This window comes from Leptinotarsa decemlineata, unplaced genomic scaffold (assembly GCF_025532065.1).
Source record: "Leptinotarsa decemlineata unplaced genomic scaffold, Ldec_3_MD MMD2_P_RNA_scaffold_9, whole genome shotgun sequence".
In the NCBI taxonomy this organism is placed as follows: Eukaryota; Metazoa; Arthropoda; class Insecta; order Coleoptera; family Chrysomelidae; genus Leptinotarsa; species Leptinotarsa decemlineata.
In genome coordinates, this window is record NW_027412536.1 from 10420270 (window position 1) to 10439508 (window position 19239).

General features: G+C 35.3%; 1 protein-coding gene across 3 annotated transcripts in view; it reads right to left on the reverse strand.

The window, feature by feature from the left end:
- The window catches only part of LOC111509284 (uncharacterized), a 101242-nt gene that overhangs the window by 59990 nt on the left and 22013 nt on the right, over positions 1 to 19239 (reverse strand). The window contains exon 1 of one of the 3 annotated variants that reach the window (XM_074170590.1): positions 18939 to 19077. The exons of the other annotated variants lie outside the window; for them this stretch is intronic. The gene's annotated coding sequence lies outside the window, so the exon portion shown is untranslated. Of the gene's footprint in view, positions 1 to 18938; positions 19078 to 19239 lie in introns of those variants that run through there. 3 annotated transcript variants of the gene reach the window in all.

Below are 19239 nucleotides of genomic sequence, written 5' to 3' on the forward strand. Positions count from 1 at the left end.
ATTTACTGTAATATTGTATTTTTCTTTACTTCCTTCATTATCTCGTTCATACTAACACATAACTTTGTTAATATACTTAATACATGATACTTGGTTAATATGTGAATCTTGCAATTATCTTGTGATTGTGATATCTTTTCTGACGTCACTACTCTAATATTAATGGCATCACCTACAATAGTATTACTTTTGAACTTCTTCAAGTATATATTCAGCAATATTTATGTTGGTAGTTGGCCAAACAAAATGAATTTATTTTCTTTATTCTAGGTACTATTGGAGAAGTAGAACGGAAAAACAGGTTTTTTCTTTCTTACGTAACTTCTCCAGCATACATTTCAAATAGATACGAACTGAGTGGCTACGTTGCTGGCAACTTTGCCATAGCATACCAGTGAGCAGGATCATAACACTAATAATAATGTTTCCGAATATTAATTCAGATAATTTAACAATATAAAAAAATTGAAAATCTTATATATTTTAGTAATTTATGAAGCACAAACAGAGAAATAATTATGAATATATAACCTTCCAAACCTTAATATTTACAGTTGACTTGACGAAAGAATGCGCATACGAATTGCTCATTTTTTTTTCGATTCTTAGAATTCTTCGTGACGAAACAGATTGAAAATGTATTTTACCGACAAAATGTTTAAATTTATAAGTTTGTGCATGTATACTACAACTGACGTCCTCCTTGTTGCGTGTGATAATATATACGATGTATAACTGGATAAATTATCAACAATTTCCACTGAGAATAAATAAACAATTCATTCAATTTAATACAGTTTTAGTAAATACAATTTTTTAATAAAATGAAAATCATAACTTTTAAAAGCGGTTTGTTGGAAAATAGTTTGAAAATCTGAGGGTACTATTGAAAGGAGAATGAGAATCTAAAATGATGTACTACTTCTCCATTACCTACTACTGGACATTATAAGGGTAACATCTATCCCTAGTATGGAGTTAAATTGGGAACTTACTACAAACTGAAGTGTGGGTAAGGGTGAGAAATTCATTACATTATACAAATTGTTGCTATGACAATAACCGAAAGAAGAAAATGCTACCTACTTAAAACATGTTGGGAATTCTGACAAAATATGTCATAAATGCTGGCAAATTCCATACAACCTTTTTATTTTTGTCATGTAAATACTCTTTCGGATAATCCGAAAAAGAACCTTTTTATTGTATTTCTTTGCCAAAAATCGATGTCTTTATATTCCTAAAAATTTCATTTCAATATACAAAGTTGACTGCAATTGCATATTCAAAGAAGCAAACATGCTTCAAATTAGGGACATTCAGTATAATAAAACAAAAAAAAACGAAAAAACTGCGAAAATATTGTATAAGTACGAATTTGAGACAAGTCATTCGCATTTTAAATAAATCAAATAAAAATTGATAACAATTAGAAAGCAAGTGAGAGATAAGGGATGTAAAATTTAAATTAATTTGAAGAAACGGCCTTCGAATGATGACAGATGTCATGACACATGGCATTATCCGAATGCCTAGCACCAACTGTAAACCACGAAGGACGTGGTTCACAGTTTAGTGCCAGAGGTAGCTGATGTCTGAAGACCACAGCAAAACTGTGATAATTCCCTTCACCAAGAGGAGACACTTTGCCTCAATGGTGAGGTCATTCCATTTGGAACGGAGGTGAAATATCTTGGCATTGTCCTTGATAAAAAACTCACCTGGAACGTTAATTTGGAAAAAGTTTTACACAAATCCAGGCTGTCCCTATAGACATGTTGAAGGATTCGTAGTAAAACTTGGGGTATAGGTCCCAAACAGATCCATTGGATACATGTGATTATTGTCAGACTAATGATCACTTATGGGGCAATTGCCTGGTGACCGAATGCTTTACAGAAAACGGCTCGAGCGAAGCTCTTTGACTTACAGAGACAGGTTTGTCTGGCTATCTGTGGTCAGTACCATACCGTCAGCGGCCATGGATATCCTTCTAGAACCACCTCCTCTCCACATTTTTCTGAAGACAGAGGCAGGATCGACAACATATAAACTTGTACACATCGCCAATTGTACAAAGCAATCTAATGCAGAGTACACTAGACTGTTGGCTGACACTGGAAGTCATAGCATTCTGGAAATGACCTCTGACACTATGCCTCCAACTGTCAACTACGAACTGCCCTATAAAGTACTTTTCCCGAGTAGAGAGGACTGGATCCTCCGGGAGAAGGAAATATTAAGAGCAGATAGTTGTTGGTTCACAGATGGATCAAAAACACCTTCGGGCTCTGGTGCGGGTGTTTTCAGTTGCAGACCCAGGACAGAGATATCAATCTGCCTAGGGACCTATGCAACTGTATTTCAAGCGGAAATTTATGCTATTGAATTGTGTGAGGTAAAGTAAATAAAAATTTTCTCAGACAGTCAAGCGGTGTTGGAATCTCGAGCAACGTCTAAGTTGGTAACAAATTGCCAAAATCGACTTTCCTCAATAGAAAGACTCAACAAATTGTCTCTGGTCTGGAAACCATAGGCAATGCTCCTTTGCAAAGAAGGGGGCTGCAAGTGGCTTCATCGGATCAGAACCTGTCACTGACATTGCTTCAGGTTTTGCCAAACAATAATTGAGCACCTGGATGGCAAGAAGATTCAGAGACTTCTGCCAAAATCTTCCAAGATTGGCTCACTCCAAGGCGTTCAGTCACCCTTCGAAGCTTGAAACCAAACAGTTATTGGACTACAGTAGGGATCAACTACGATGTCTAACAGGCCTCCTTACAGGTCACTGTCGTATGAATCATCATTTGCAAAGACTCGGAGTGTCGACACAAGTGTGTGTCGCCTCTGTTTGGAAAACGAAGAAACAGCAGAACATATACTTTGTGCCTGCCACGCTGCGGACCGAATCAGGTTTTCAGAGTTTGATAGAACCACACTTCTACCATCTGACCTGAAAGATCACTCACCATATAAACTTATCGGATTCGTCAAAAAGCTGGGTTTATTTGGTCGAGTTTGAATAGGTGTGATCCATAATAAACCCTTACGTGTTGTGGTGGAGAGTCGAATAGGCCCACTCATATATTTCACTTCTTTAAATTGAAATTCATGACAATTTTTTATCTCCTTTTACGAACTTGCGATTTTAACTAATTATCCATCTGTAAGTCCATCTTTAATACATAAATGAATAATTGATTATTTCAATTTATATTACAAGTTAATAAAATATTACAATCTCACATTGTAATTTTTGCATTTACTGTCGCTTTCTTCGTTTTACATAAATCTAATTCAAAGAAAATCAAATTATCTTGCAGCGGGACGGTTGCGTATATACAATGTGTCACATGGTTGATATTACAATATCACATCTCTTGTGTTGAACATTTTTGAATTGATTTTTTAAGATTGTGGGATTAAGCTTTAATTGGTAAAAACTTGAAATATTTTCAGTTTTGGAAACACAAATTGTCCTACACTCCTATACGGTGGAGCGAAACCAGTTTTTTTCAGGTAATTCATTCTTTTTGTTCATGATATATCAGAATATCACTGAGAAAAGTTGTTCAGAATAAGGAATTATGGCTCTTTCAGGACCGGGCAGGCTCGAGGACCGCCTGCCCGGTACTGACGATGCCAATAGGCTGAAACAGCTGTCTACCGGTGGCTCTTAAATTGAAATCAATATGGGAATGATCAAAATAGTACTTATCTATTTATATTTTGATTTTCATGGAATTATTTTCCAGCAGCTTGACTGCATTAACCTTTCTCAATGTCATATCATTTCTAGAAACATGTGGATTCGTTTTCCGATGGCATTTCAGTTTAGCTTCCCAAATTTCTGCTACCGCAGTTGTCGGTTGATTGGTAGAACCACCAACACTGACATAAAAACTTGGAAAGTTGACTTGAGTGTCACACCAATAGGTAGTTCCACTTATGTCTCGCTTGCGTTTACGCAGTTATTTTTATTAAGTACTTTTGTTGGTTATTCACATATTGTCTCCCCATGGGTCGAGAGCTCGGCGTCACACATGCAACGTGCATTGGACGACCTCGAGCGCTGGTACCTTGATTGGAAGATCCGAGTAAACCCGGACAAGACTCAGGCGATAACCATGGGAATATTACTATCTTCTCCGGCCAGAAAAGTGAGAACCTCTGGAAGGGATATTGACTGGCAAGCGCGGGTAAAGTACCTCGGCCTTCTAATAGACCGTAGGCTCACTTGGAACCCGCACATCATGTGCATTAAGTCAAAGATCGAGGGTCGGATAACCAGTCTGTACCCTCTGGTCAACAGAAAATCTAAATTAAGCACGAAAACAATATTACCATCTACAATGTGCAAGCCTGTCATCATGTATGCTTCAGGCGTCTGGGAACAAGCGGCTCCGTCCAACATTTCCATTTTGGAAAGACTACAAAATAAGTTAATTAGGATGATTGTGAATGCTCCTGGGTTCGTGCGGAACGAAGCCATCAGCAGAGATTTGCAGCTGCCTCCATTCAGTGGAGGAATCAGCGAGTTTTTGAAGGTACGGAAACTCACAAAAACCCGTTAGTTAGGGAAACCACTGATTATGCTGTAGACGACCCCTCCCGATATAGAAGGCTCCGACACTCTGTCGAATGAGGCCCTCATGTACCCCGTTAACGGACGAATAGCTTTCTCATCCATCCCACCCCAGCCAGGTAGGGGTATTCCGTGAAGGGCGGTACTGATGTCTGAGGACTTCATGCCGCCATACCATCAGTCATGAACCCATTGGTCCTTCTCGAGACCAACAATCAGCTAAAAGGGTAAGGGAGCTGGGCTCCAATTCCGAATGATACGAAGATGACTTTCCACATATTGTCTTCAATCGAGGACCGCCTGCCCGGTAGTGACGATGCCCAATAGGCTGGAACAGCTGTCTACCGGTGGCTCTTAAATTGAAATCAATATCTGAATCTGTTTAAAATCTGTTTTTCCGTTAATCAGCTGTCGTCCCCATACGAACGACAACTCTCAGAAGTTGAGAAACTTGTGCGAGCTAAGGACTAACGAGGTCTTACCTTTTAACGCGTGATTCCTAACACGGTTGCAGAATCATCCCAGCTTCAACTCGATAAATTCTTTCGAGAAAAATATCTGGTCGAGGCGGAAATCGAACCCACGATCTTCCGATCGTGAGTCGGGCGCACTACCATCGCGGCTAATTCCACAACCAATATGGGAATGATCAAAATAGTACTTATCTATTTATATTTTGATTCAATATTAAATTCTACAAAAAGGATTTGAAGGTTTATATCTTCTATTAATTGTCTGCGAGCGCTTTCGACAGTTGGTAGTACTGTCATCTTCTGGCACTCCTCAAACTGAACTGGTCATCCTGTTGTCTGTCTCTTTATACGGTCAGAGCGTCTTAACTCAGGTATTTCAGGTACTTTAGATAAATTTGCCTGTTCGTGTTAGATCTTCTCTAGGAATGTATATGGTTTTGTTTACTATATTGAATGTGAGATCTTGTTGTGTTTTGATTTGTACTCATTACTCGATAAGTGATTTATGACTGTTGAATTTATGGATGTTCAAGTTTTCCCAAATGTCCATGCGGTTTCCCTTGTTGATTTGTTTTATTAGTTTTATGTCCTCTGATGGGGGAAATTATGTTTATTTTGTATGGCGTGTGTTGCAAGATTTGATTTATATACTGTTGGATTTATGTATGCCTATTTGTGCTCATTGTACCTTTGGATCAGTTTTTTCTTGGTTTGGCCGATATAGAATTGGTATCCAAAGGTACAAAGGGGATCTACAGGAGCATATTTGGACTCACTAACGTGATCCCGCAACTAGAATTATCTATACGGGAAAACCCTAATTTGAAAGGAAGTCCAAATCCACAGTGAATAACGAAGTATTTAGTTAGGCCATATCGCCAGTTTAGAAGTCTTCAATCAAGACAGGGAAACTGGTTGCGGTGAACTGTACAAAAAAAATGCTATCCAATTCGTAGTCTCAGTCATCACTCAAGAACGATTGTTAGGTAATACTAACATCAGAAATGTCGTGAAGTAATTTAGTTTGAAATAATTTTGTTCTTCATTATCATTATTAATTTTCTCATTCATAATTGACTATGTAAATAGCATTTTCTCAACTCCTATTATTGATTTAGGTCACAATAATTTTTCTTTACATATTGATTGTTTGTTTCTGATCATATTTTCAATATTATCATCACATTTTTACCATCTCATCCGAATATTTCAATCCCAGTAATTTTATTCTTTCATTTATTAAAATTTATAGATTCGAATTATGTTAGCATTGAATATAACTGGAGTTTTATCCCAACACCAAACCGTTATTTCAACCCCTCGACACGTGTTTCGATCACCAAGTGATCATCTTCAGTTTAATCTTCTTCTTCGACACGTGTTTTGATCACCAAGTGATCATTTTCAATTTAATCTTTCTCTTGAAGATGATCAATTGGTGATCGAAACACGTGTCTAGGTGTTAAAATAACGGTTTGGTGTTGGGATAAAACGCCAAAGATTCCAAACAGTGCATCACAAGTATGTTAGCACTCTTCAGACAATGGATGTTCGAACCGATAACATTGAAATGTGTGTCAATATTAGAAACACACTGCACATATTTGTTTTGTAAATATGAATAATTTTTCGAGAATGTTAAATGAAAATGTAACAATTTAGTGTGAGCAGACTAATAGTAGAATTTTATTTTAGTCCCTCATTTTTCACCAATGATTTGGGTGACTATTTGCAGATTGTGACGATGCCAAGTGATTCAAAATTTGTTTAATTTCATTGTTTGAAATATTTCGGTATTTTCTAGAAACTAAGCAAGTGCCACATTATATGGAGCGCGAAAACGGTTCAGCGAACAAAATGAGGAATTTTGATGAAGGGTGGTGCCAGGAATCGTAATTGGATTCAAAACAGCTGTTCGGCGAATTTGATTCATCACAAACTGCGACGTATTTAAGTGCGTAGGTAAACTTTGAAAACCAAGCGTTTTTGGTTTAATTTTCCATGACAAATTGTGTAAAAAATACTGCAATTTTCAAAACATTTAAAAGGTACGTGAAAGGTGAGAGACATTTTTTGGCAGGACATCAATGAGATTCAAAAAAATCAATAAATAATAAAGTGTAAGAAAAGTGCCAGTAAAGTGCAAGATGACCTTACAAAGGAAAATATAAGAAAATATTTTTTTCTACGGATGCTATACAATGTGACACTTCTCTCATCGCTCTCAGTCGTTCAAAACGAAAGATTTCTCACGCAGTGAGAAATATCCGCCATTACAGTGAGAAATAATTTCTCACTGTTATCACAATAACCCAAGTCAGTCATGAATTGTTACATGTCAGATTGATATGACTCGTTCTCCATGTTGACAACGCTACGCCAACGATTCGCGTGCAATATCCAAGTAGCCCATTGTCAGCGTTTCCATAACAACAAAACCGAAGCACTGCATAATTATCGCTGTGTGTGTGTGTGTGTTGTTGTGTTATAGTATAAACAGTTCAGATTTATTAAATACTAGCTGATCCTGCTAACTTCGTTCCGCCTTAGAGGCAATAAAAAAGTACATTTTTGATTTTGTTAATTTAATTTTTTCATTATTCAAGTATTTCAATTATCCTTTATTAGGTTGCACTCTTCAGTTAAGCACCTTGTGATACACGACATTTTTTGTTTTATTATCAGGCGCAAGTATAAACAAAGCAGATGGTCTTCCGACCCGTGAACATGCCAAATATAATTGACCAAGTGAAAAAAATTGATTTTCCAGATTCAAACCACAAACTTTCAAGGATTGGCTTTGTGATTTGTTAATGATCATGGCGAATGCAAGACGAATTGGAAATTGAAGTATTTGAAACTCAAACGGCATATCGGTTGGGATTATCGGGATCCTCGAAATGAGAACTTCCTCCCTCACCTTCGAATTTTCCTTTGAGTATCGTCGCGTAAATCAAATTGTTCATCAATTTACGTACCACCAAACGTGTAACTTTGCAAAGTTTTGGTGAGTTTATGTTTCGAAGCATGATTACTACGGAGCCAACTTTCAGGCGTAAATTGTGCGGTGGTAAGCCAGGCACATCCAAGGAGTTTAAAAATTCAATTGGATAGTTAGTGGCTTCATCTTCATTTGTTACACAGTCAATTGATTTGAATGAATGCATTGTATGATATCATTCTGAATTATGTAGTTTAGGTCATCTACATCTTTATTCTTAGCTGCTAAAATTGCTCGCTCACTCAACCATTCATTATTTTTGTAGTTAATAATTATGTTTGGGAATACTTTGCTGGAAAGTTCGTCTTTCGATGAGACAAAGTTACAGACATTCTAAGGAAATGAAATCAATCCGCTCCATTCGTCGACCGGTACTCGACCATTACCGATAGTCAGCAATTGCTCAGAGAAATCTTCAGCAGATGTATGCAACTCTCATGTTTGTCAACTCATGTTGTCAACTGAAGTTTCTTCATATAGCGCCATAGATTCGATGATTTGAGGCAAGCGTTTATTTCGTCGGCAGCCGTTGATCTTGGAAATACTGGCAGTGTTTGACAGAAATCGCCAGACAGTAAAATCATGGCACCTCCAAAACATCTCGAGTCATTGCGTAGATCTTTCAATGTTCGGTTAAGTACTTCCAATGCACGTTTGTGCGCCATTGTGCATTCGTCCCTTATGATTATTTCCAATGCTAATAAAACTTTGGCCATTGCGGAGTTTTTTGAAATATTACATGTTGGTTCTTCAATAGTTTGACAATTTAACGGCAATTTTAATGCTGAATGAGCCGTACTGCATGCTTCTAACAATGTGACTGCTATTCCAGAAGAAGCAACTGCAAGCGCAATGTTGGATCTCGCACGAACAGTAGCTAAAACTAATGACATCAGGAATGTATTACCAGTTCCATCAGGGGCATCCAGGAAATATAAACCACCATTTCCATCATCAATTGCCTTCATTAACCATTGACAATATTACGTTTAGCTGTCATTTACCATTTTTGTTATTCTATGGCAGATGCGTTTTTGCTATACCACGTTTTATAGTGACTTCTTGGTGACTTCACGGAAACGCGGTCGAACGAGATAAAAAGTATCCTATGTCCCTCTCCTTGTTCTAAGCTACCACTCCACCAATTTTCAGCAAAATAGGTTCATCCGTTCTTGAGTTATAAATAGTGTAACTAACACCACTTTCTTTTATATATATATAGATTGAATATAATGGAATACGAAGATTTAGAGTTGGAAAATATACCTCCAGAAATTGTTCAGAAACCAATATAGATGTTTGCAATAATTTGCTACCAAGCACATGAAGAGAAAAATATGAAATCGCTTACAGAAACTTTATGGACTGGAAAATGAAATAAAGGTAAATTCTTGTCCCGAAAATACCTTGTTAGTTTATTTTGAAGAGTTGTCAAGAAGATTGAATTCATCAACATTATGGTCTCAGTACTCGATGCTGAGGGGTACCTTAATTATTAAAAACTGTGTTGATATATCAAAATACGTAAAACTACGTAGATTTTTAAAACGCAAATCTGAAAAATATGCTCCAAAACAGTCAAAAACATTAACTTCTGAAGAAATTCAACAATTTTTAAAAGATGCACCTGATGAAAAGTATTTGCTGATAAAGGTATGAATTGAAATTTTTTAAATTGTTATCGAAAAATTAATGTTTGGTTTTGATTTCAGGCTGCTTTAGCTATTGGCCTTACAGGGGCATGCCGTTGTGATGAACTTCGAAAATTAAAAGTTGATGACATGGAAGATCTTAATTCGGCCCTTTTAATAAAATTACCCAATACTAAAACCAAGGTTCCTAGAAATTTCAGTCACAGGAGAATTCTACCAAATTTAAAAAAATATGTGAAGCTTCGACATGCACAAATTAAACACGTTTTTTTAAAAAAAATACAAAAATAGTAAATGTACGAAACAGCCTGTGGGGATAAATAAACTTGGCACCATGGCGAAAGAAATAGCGAAATTTTTGCAATTGCCGAACCATGTTGTTAATGCAGGGGCAGATCTTTTAACTTTAAAACACCATGAGGGTTGGAAATCCAGCAATGTTGCTGAATCTTATATCAACAACTCCATAGCTAACAAAATGAAAATTTCAAAAAGTATAGTAGAATCCATTCAGCCTTCAGCGCCATTAAAACCTGAACACAACAATGCTGTGGAAGCTCAGTACGTTTCCCCATCAACTTCAACTTCGACCGCAGCTAATACTTCAATTACAGAAAGCATGTTGAAACAAAACGACCTACCAGGAATTACTTTACAAAATTGTTCAAATATAACTGTTAATTACTATTTTAAGTGAAATATAAAAATGACTTGTTGACATACAAGTATTATTATATATGTATTTTAGTTTTCAATACTTGAAAACAACGCAACCGTAGAAAAAGTACAGTGCTTAATTTGCGCTCGTGAGAAATATGTCGTTTTTCTCACGCATTGTACAATATACTAATTCAATTTAAATTTTAAACATAGAATTTCAGGAGCTTACAATTTTATCTTGCACTTTTCCATGACATCACTGTCAATGCAGGCGGAATAATGTTATTTATAGATTATTGATATTATTTTCCTTAAAGTATAAACACGATGAAACAGTTGAAGCAGCGTTAACAGAGTTTTACAGCGATTGAAAGCCATAAAACTTCTTAGCCGATAAATTCTAAAATTTGGATTTTGAAACCAGATTTTTTAGTTAATATTATCATTTTGATTTTCCGGAAATAATCCCAACATATATATTCGTACATGAAACTCAATCGATAAAAATTCGTGCATACTGCATTCTAAGATGAAGTTCCTTTTATCAAATTATTATTACTGCTGATGCTGAGCAAAACTTCAGAAGTTACATCAAACCAAAAAATCAAAAAAATAGTGTCATTTCGAGCTGCCATTGGAAATTTGTAATGAAGGAATGAAGTTATTTAAAAACGTTTTATATAAAAGCATAAAAGGCTTTCATGAAATATTCTCCAGTATACAGGTTACCGAATAAAAGCGTGGCAAATCAAAATTTTCATAAATAAGTATAAAACTTTCAATATTTTGTCGAAGAAAAAGTACTTTTGAAAAATACGACATTGTATGATCATTTACGCAGCCGTTCGAAGTAACGTCATGAATAACGACAATAAGCAGATGTATTGAAAATAATTTTATTAAAATCTTTTTTTTTTTATAGTGGGTGAATCAAAATTTGTAAACAATTTTTGCTTGATATTTTTAAGAGTAATTCTATTTCATTCAAGATATAATTTTCCACTGGAAAGCTCTTTTTGATATTAATAAGAAAGAGTCCAATTCAGGATGTATTTAGTTTCAACCTTTTCATTTTTTATCAGCAGATTCTTCGGATGCCAGTCCTGGTTTCATTTCAATACTGTAAGCGGTATGTATACAGTGCATTTCTTCAATCCCCCCCCCCTTTTATTTTTCGAACGGGTCAACTCAAAAAATTGAAATTTGGGATAATGAAATTAATGCATGAATACTTTATTTTGAAGGGAAATTGACAAAAGAAACTTTTGAGATGGCGCCTGGGCGCCATCTGGAAAAAAAATTAAATGGAAAGGGGGGTCTTGTGACATATCATTTTGAATCTCCTGACGAATACTTCACAACCCTAGAATATGAAGTCAATATCTTCACCTACTACAAAATGGCGGAACATTAAATAATTTCCTGAAGACAAACACATTAATATCGATATTTCTAAAAACATTCCTTTTTATCTGCCATACGGCAATTCCAACGACCCGATAAGATTTGTTGAGTTATTTTTTGTTCATAAAAACGACAAAAAATGTCAGTACGACAATGAACATCATTGTTCAGTTAGAATAATTCTCATTTAGTTTTCGGTTTCACTAGTAGAAAGGTACCACGTCGATAATCTCTAAAATGGTCAATTCTCGTCCACTGGACGTGTGTACATAACAAATAGCCGCCAGATCATCCGTCCATTCCGGAAGAACAGCAAGTGCAAATAATTGGTGAGATGGTAGTACGTCCTGAACAGTCTACTTATTCCGTCGCGAATATTTGTGAGGTGTCTCCCTCTCTGTGTGGAAACTTTTGAAGAGGGCAAGATCATCCATACAAAATTAAAATGGTACACCAATCAACTGAAGATGACCCTGATCGAAGAACAGAATTCTGCGAAATCGTGACGAAAACCATTGCAAGGCATCCTACCTATCTCCACAATATTTGTTTTAGTGACGAATGTACATTCAAGTTTTCCGGGAAACACATTCCCGATATCCAGAAAAAATTTACGTTTGGGCAGGAATATTGGGAAACCATATTGTAGGACCTCTATTTATTGATCAAAAGTTCAACAGGGGAAGTGTATTTGAATATGCTGGAATCTACTGTTGACCTTGTCATGGAGATGGAGATGGAGCACCACCACATTATTCCAGACAAGTAAGAAACTATTTGGATACTACTTTTCCCGGTCGTGGGATTGGCCGTCGATGTTCTACAGAGTGTCCAGCCCGCTCGCCAGATTCGACACCAATGGACTTTCTTATGGGGATATTCGAAGCAAAAGGTGTAGTAAACTGAACCTGCGTCAATATTGGATATACGGCACAGAATAATAAATATTTGTAGGGATATTGACGTTACTGTGTTTGAAAATGTTCGGCGTGAAATATCGGATAGGCTGTTCATATGTCAAGAAGTTCAAAGCAACCATTTCGAGCATCTTCTGAACCGACCTCAAGCTTATTACCTCATAGTATGTAGTTAAAGGTCAATGTATTCAGGCAATTATTAAAAGTTCCGCCATTTCGTAGTAGTTGACATTACATTCTAGGGTTGTGAAGCATTTATCAGGAGCTTCAAATGTGTCACAAAACCCCCTTTCCATTTATTGTTTTTTCCACATGGCGCCCAGTCTCCATCTTGAAAATATAAAAAATAAAGTTCATCACTTTATTTCACAGATATTACAGATTTGAAGTGCAGGGACATAGCGATTGCGGCGGTAACGGCCGGGAGCAGGAAGAAAAATAACTTTGATGGGAACTCTTGAGGCAAGAAACGACATACCGAAAATGTAACGCAATGATGTTTTATATTTTATTAAAGATAACAGAACGCTAAAAAATAATTTCTTTTTTTGAAGTAAAACTTCTTATGCGCGCTTGACTTGGGGAGTAAACTGGTGAATGCGCGACGAGAACATTACGAAAAGTGTGATCGAGGGAGGCAAACGGAAATTGGGAGGGAGGATGAGTTATTGAAAATTGAAAGAGGTAGAGTTTTGTTATATTACAGTAGGGACAGGAGAGGGATAGAGAGAGGTGTGAGCACACATTTACGGTCAACAAGGCTTTGAAAAATTTGAATGAAACTATCATACGTTGCCACTAATTTTAGAACGATATTTCAATATTAATTTCGCGTCAGAAAATGGACAACTCCTGGTAAACTTTCTACAAAATAAATTAGAATTACAAATGAATAATAACAGAAATGATCCTACCACAACACATGAAACAACATTCGATGCAGTTTTCTCTAAATATCTTTCTAATTTTCATTCGAAAACATATGCATCTTAGTTCTTATACCATAAGCCTATTGTGTCGGTCTTACAATCAACCAATAATTATTGAAGTATCCGATAATGAAAATAATAAAAATAAAAAAATTATTAACGAATGTTTATATATATATATATATATACATATATATAGCAATCATACGTTAAAAGGTAAGACCTCGTTAGTCCTTAACTCGCATATGTTTCAACTTTTGAACTTCAGTCGTGTGGTCTAAAGCAAACTCGCTTTTTTTATAAACACGCTTTTATTAGCTTCACTTGTATGTTTGCTTGTAATCGACTCCCCTGAACTCGATTTTGACTAACTTTAAACAGACAGATGTATTTTAAACTTTGTACACTCATCAAGAATCGGTAACCATACAATAATTTCATAATTTTATCTCATTATCCTGATAAGGATCGCCAGGATTGAATGATTTCCTCACATAGTCTCTGTGTGAGAGCAAGTGAGACAACCACACTGTCTGCGCTTGCGTATATATTTCATATTTAAACAAATGAGATGGATTTCATTAGTTCGGACTTCCATTGTCTAATATGATATAAATTGATTTGAAATCCGTGAAAGAATATGTAAAAAATTAAAAAGTTTAGCTGAAAAATAAGAATTTCATTAAGGAAAAAACTGATATTACAATGAAATAACCTGCGAGTGCGAAAAATCATACATCGGTGAAACTAAGAGGTCATTGAAAGTGCCGAGCACAAGAAACACACACAGCGATGGTTTTGGAGTCATCAACATAATATCAAGTGGGCTCTGGCTTAGGAGAAAATTCAAAGAAGCTGCATATATGTCAAACAACGCGTTTAGCCAAGCTAGCGTAGAGATACGTAATATATAGAAACATCTAATCAAGCGGAACTTGACCAACTCCCACCAAACGGTCAGCTCCCGATAAAACTAATGAAGCGGTGAGAGGGAAGAGGGGATAGGTGAAAGCACTCGAATGACCTATAAATAGTAATCTCTCGGAGAATCAGTCCAGTTATCACCCGAAGACGATTGTGGATACTAACAATCGAAACGTCGTGAAGTAACTTGGTTTGGAATCTTTCAATATTTAATTTTTATTTCTTGTTATTTTTTTTTATTTCAGCTCGTGTTAATAGTTTTTGGTTGTTGCTCGTATTTTTTTTTCATTGTGATTTCAGTTTTTTCCTCAGTAAAATTTTTATTTTTCAGCTAATCTTTTCAATTTTTTACAGATCCTTTCACGAACTTCAAATCAAGTTATATCATATTAGACAAAGGAAGTTCCAACTAATAAAATGCACCACGAAACATTGTCAACCACTTCCAAACAAAAAAATGAGATGGAAATAGCAAGCTAAACTTAAAAGCGGAAAATAAATAATAGTTAGAAAAAATGAAAAACAGGCTTTAATAGCAACACAAACTGAAAAATAAAAAATAATTCAAGATTGTGTTCAACATCGATAATGAGTCCTATGGCTTGAATGTAACTAACGACTTTTAATAAGTCTGAACTCAGAATAAATCTATTTACAAAAAAAAATTGTTATGAAAAAGGAGGGGGTGCTAAATATCCATTGTTATAAACACTTAAAAACTGTTTGCCAGATTGGAGCCATAATAAAAATATAATTTAAAGCATCCCACGGGTTTTTACAACAAAATTATTTTTTTGTAAATAGATTTATTCGAAGTCATTAGTTACATCAAACCATAGGACTTATTATTGATGTTGAACACAATCTTAAATTAGTTTCGAAATATTTTATATTTTTTAGTTTGTGTTGCTATTGAAGCGTGTTTTTTATTTTCTCAAACTATTATTTAGTATACAGTATATATAGTTGGTTAATGGTATAGGTAACTTGATCTTTTTCCAACCGACTCTCTATCATTTAAAGATAGCGAATTGAAAATAATATTTGTTGACTTTGATATTCAACTCATATAACTTGACTATACACTGATTTTCTTCAATGTCCCCCCTTTTATTTTTTGAACGGGTCAACTCAAAAAATTGAAATTTGTGATAATGAAACTAATGTGAAGTGAAATTGACAGATTAAACTTTAAAGATGGCGACTGGGCGCCAAATAAATGAAGACGGGAGTCTTGTGACACATCATTTTGAAGCTCCTGACGAATACTTCACAACCCCAGAATATAATGTCAATAACTTCAACCACTACAAAATGGCGGAACTTTTCCTCATTGCCTGAATACATTGACATTCAACTGCATAATATGAGGTAATAAGCTTGAGGTCAGTTCAGAAGATGCTCGAAATGGTTGCGTTGAACTTCTTGACATATGAACAGCCTATCCGATATTTCACGCCGAACATGTTCGAACACAGTAACATCAATATCTCTACAAATATTTATTATTCTCGGCGGTATATACAATATTGAAGCAGGTTCAATTTCGTACACCTTTTACTTCACATTAAAAAAAAGTCCGAAGGTGTCAAATCTGACGAGCGGGCTGGCCATTCTGTAGGATCTCAACGGCCAAACCAACGACAGGGAAAAGTAGTATCCAAATATTTTCGCACTTGTCTGGAGTAATGTGATGGTGATCTATCTTATTGGTATACAATATCCATATCGAATTCATTAGGATTCGCTTCGACGATTTCAGTGATGAGAGGGTCAACAGTACTTTCCAGCATATTCAAATACAGTTACCCTGTTGAATTTTGATCAATAAATAGATATCCTACCATATGGGTTCCCAATATTCCTGCCCAAATGTTATTTTTTTTTTGATATTGGGTATGTGTTTCCCGGAAAACGTTAGGGTTGGTGTCACTCCAATAACGACAATTGTGTCTGTAAACATTGCCGTTTAAAAAAAAGTACATTCGAACATTCGTCACTAAAATAAATATTGTGAGATAAGTAGGATGCCTTGCAATGGTTTCCGTCATGATTTCGCAGAATTCTGTTCTTCGATCAGGGGCAGGGTTAATTGGTGTACCATTTTAATTTTGTATGGATGATACCTATTTCTCTTCAAAAGTCTCCACACAGTAGAAGGAGACACCTCACAAACATTCGCAACGGAATAAGTAGACTGTTCAGGATTTACTACCATCTCACCAATTATTTGCACTTGCTGTTCTTCTGGAATGGACGGATGACCTGGGGGCTTTTTGTTATGTACACTACCAGTAGTTGTGATACCAAGTTTCCTCAAATATTTTCTACAGATAGAACGATTCGGAAAACGTTCATTGAAAATCCTTTCGGTCTCGTGAAAGTCATGCATCGCACCGTAAATAAAAATCGCTTCAATTTTTTCTTCCAATGGACGAGAACTGACCATTTTAGAGATTGTTGACTTGGTACCTTTCTACCAGGGAAACCGAAAACTAAATGAGAATATTCTAACTGAACAATGATGTTCATTGTCGTACTGACTTTTTTTGTTGTTTTTATATACAAAAAATAACTTAACAAACTTTATCGGCTTGTTGGAATTACCATATGGCAGATAAAAAAGAATATTTCTAGAAATATCGATATTAATGTGTTTGTTTTCAGGAAATTATTAAATGTTCCGCCATTTTATAGAAAGTGAAGACATTGACTTCATATTCTAGGGTTGTGAAGTATTCGTCAGGAGCTTCAAAATGATGTGTGGCAAGACCATCCTTTCCATTCAATTTTTTCCCCGGATGACGCCCAGTCGCCATCTTGAAAGTTTCATCTGTCAATTTCACTTCAGAATAAAGTATTCATACATTAATTTCATTATCTCAAATTTCAATTTTTTGAGTTGACCCGTTGAAAAAATAAAAGGGGGGGGACATGAAAGAAATGTACTCAAACAAATGAGATAGAAATATCAAGCCAAACTAAAAAGTGAAAAATTAATGATAGTTGTGAAAAATTAAAAAACACGCTTTAATAGCAAAACAAACTAAAAAATTAAAATAAAAAATAATTTGAAAATAATTTAAGATTGTGTTAAACATCGATAATAAGTCCTATGACTTGATGTAACTAATTACTTTTAATAAGTCTGAACTCAGAAATAATATATTTACAAAAAAAATCATTTTGTTCTAAAAAGCTTAGGGTGCTAAATATCCATTGTTATAAACACTTGGTTAGAAGCTGTTTGCCAGATTGGAATCATAATAAAAATATAGTTTGACAGATCCCACGGTTTTTTACAACAAAATTAGTTTTTTTGTACATAGATTTCTTCTAATTTGAGACTTATTGGAAGTCATTAGTTACATCAAGCCATAGGACTTATTATCGATGTTGAACATAATCTTAAATTAGTTTCAAAATAATTTTTATTTTTCAGTTTGTGTTGCTGTTAGTGTTTTTTTTATTTCTTTAAACTATTATTTATTATTATTATTATTACAGTATACAGTGTCACCATTAAAGTGCGCACCATATGGGAAACTTTTTTTTCGAAAAGTTTCAATGAAGTCTAACTTCGGCACTTATTTGTGCTTTAAATTTAACCTAAAATGATGCGGCCAACTGCGACCCACTGACGTTCAGTGTTTGTCAAATTCAACTTTTTTTTTGAAAACAATTGAACTCATCATGATTGAAACTTTGCAGCAGTCACGTTAAAATTTTTATAGCACATTTTAAATTTCTCTTTAAAAATGTCCGTATGAGTAAAAATGTATCAGAAAAGTTAAACTCCATGATGAGTTTGTTATGTATACATGAATTGATGATAATTAACCGAACTTGTTTTTTAAAATAAAGGGGATATCTGTCAAAAATAAGCAAAACGTTAACTTGATCCTAGTTGCATAAAATTTGGCATATGGATATAAAATTGCGGTAGACACAACTTTTTCAAGTAATTTTTTGTTAAATTCGATCTAGAAATGCACTTTTTCAAATAAAAAAAAAGTAGAATTTGACAAACACTGAACGTCAGTGGGTCGCAGTTGGCCGCATCATTTTAAGTTAAATTTAAAGCACAAACAAGTGCCTAAGTTAAACTTCATTGAAACTTTTCGGGAAAAAAGTTTCCCAAATGGTGCGCACTTTAATGGTGACACTGTCACCACTGAGTTATTGGTATAGGTAACTTTATCTTTTTTCAACCGACTATCATTTAAAGCTAGCGAATTGAAAATAATATTAGTTGAGTTTAATATTCAACTCATATATCTTGACTATATAGTTCTACTATACGATTAAGAGGATCTCCTTTTACAAAGAGGACATTTTAAGAGGTTGGAGGAACACCTCAGAACTGAAGCACCAGATCTTTCGTGATACTCACGTATTTACCAGAACGTTGGCGTTTGTATCACAGTGCAATTCGAGTGTGCCAGTGAAGGGAGGTGCCTATATCCCCCCTCTGTTTTCCAATCGACCTTGATTACCACTGGCAACAGTATATTGTTTTCCAAAAAATTTTCGTGAATGAAATTCCTTGGCGCTCTTTCCCAGTTAATAACAAATAATTCTTTCCATGAATGAAAATTCGAATAATAGCACGAACTATAAACAAATCACCAACACTCATATAATACATCCGGTCAGCCGAAAATAGTAGGAATACCGGCGGTATGAATAAGAAA